Genomic DNA, 2,112 nt, shown 5'->3' with positions numbered 1-2,112 from the left:
ATCGCCGGAAAATACACAAAATGAAATAGTCGCCCTACGCAACAATCTTTTGAAATATCCAAACAAGCTGAAACTGATGTGGATCCCGGGGCACACAGGGATATCCGGTAATGAAAAAGCAGACGCAGCTGCGAAAAATGCAGCAAATACACCAACCATAACTTTCGGATATTTCACAAAACAAGACATTATAACTGAGATTACACGCCTAAGGAAAAAAGCAGCAAAAGATAATTGGAATGGATATATTCATCACTATTCTAAAATCAACCCGTTCAGAATTAAGCCGACCTACACTGCCGACATCTCCTTACGCGCCATCAGGCCCTTTACCCGCTTACGTCTGGGACACACCATAATTACACACGCTTATTTATTGCAACGTGCCCCTCATGGTAACTGCCCATTCTGCGACGAAAACGCAACGGTAGAACACATATTAACCGCTTGCCCTATAACTGCAACAATTAGACAGGAGATTTTTAATTCAGCCGATCCATTCTAGCTTCTGAATGAGCCCACCGCTAAAAATGTGAATATGATTTATAATTTTCTTAAGGAAACAGATCTACTTCGACGAATATAAAGATTTATAGCTACTCTAATTAACTCACTAACCCTACTTCCTAAGTACTAATCTATCCTTTCACTTCTGTTTTAATATTACATTAAACATATATATGTATGTAGCATAACAGACAGCCGAAGGCCTCTGCTGCCAGTGCTGCTAAATATTTATTTGTAGAATATTAAGTATTGTACAAATAATTTATAAAATAAAAATAGTTTTACACAAAAATAAAATGTCTTATAATTTTGTGACAATTTATTAAAGATCGCTTCAGGGCGGTTTTGACTATTAGAGGGTTAATTATAATCAAATATAAATACTTATGTTTACAAATAGAGTGTTATAAAATACTTAATATAAAATCACGTCTGTATTTTACGGTAACGTAATCCAGAAAAAGGAAGTTGCGTTTTACAAATTCTCAGGCTTGCCAACTGTGAACACCGAAAACCAGAAATGTACAAAGTTGCAAGAGTATAAATTGTTTGGTTACACCGGAACTTAGCCGCTCCGACTTGTTTTACTCTCTTAACTTTTTGTTATGAAAAACTTGGTTGGCATGTTCCTTAACTCTAGAACCAATACTTTCCAAATGTACGAATTTTAAAATATCGTTCAATAACAATGGATACGCAACTCTTTATGCGTGTCGAAAATATGTGAAATCGATCCATGAATTACCACAGCTATTATAGTCAACTCGACTTTATGCTCAATATTTCGGTTAGTATAAGAATTATCAACACAAAATTGCGTGAAGGTTTGTTACCGAGTATAGGTACATATTTGGATGGTTGGAGAAAAGTTGAAAACGTTACGAGTGTTTTTCAACTTGTCTTATGGACGTTTTACATGTGATTTTTTAGCACTCTAAAACTTGGAGCGTTTTTAAAACTACTGCCCTTCATAATTTTGAAACCAATGCACCGATTCTTTTAAAAATTTTAACACTATTTCTGTAGGAAATAATGAGGAGCACCGCATTCAACGTTTTTTGGACACATTCCAATAATAGCTGTCACTATCATTTTGATACCGTAAATTGGATATATTAAGTATGCTACGAAGTTTGTAACACTTTTCTTCACAAAAAGCTGATAATTTTTCGAAATCAACAATATCGGATAAATATAACAAATAGCTGCAATACAAACTATACTGCAAAGGATTGAAATCATGTCCTTATATGGTAAAGTTTTTTGTTTGCCGAGATAGTTTCACGAAATTTCAAAAAAAATTGTTCAGATCAGACCACTATAGAATATAGTAGTTTCCATACAAACTGACTGATCGAAGTCAATATAAATATATTTTTACTCTGCCAAGATAAATAAAGGTTTGGTTTTTGACAAAAAAATTCATAAAACAGAAGATCTTTATGACTGCTCTCGGTTAGAACAGTTAGTTATAAACCTGAGTTGGATTAGTCTCAATTTATTTCTTTTCACTTCATAACTGGGCACGAAAACATATTTAAGGGTTCTAGTTTATCTGTTCCTAAATCCGTTTTACCAGATTTTGTCTCTTTCCTATGATCCACA

This window comes from Bactrocera tryoni, chromosome 3 (genome assembly GCF_016617805.1).
Source record: "Bactrocera tryoni isolate S06 chromosome 3, CSIRO_BtryS06_freeze2, whole genome shotgun sequence".
Classification (NCBI taxonomy): domain Eukaryota; kingdom Metazoa; phylum Arthropoda; class Insecta; order Diptera; family Tephritidae; genus Bactrocera; species Bactrocera tryoni.
The sequence above is the reverse complement of the archived record's forward strand: the minus strand, read 5'-3'. Positions refer to the sequence as shown.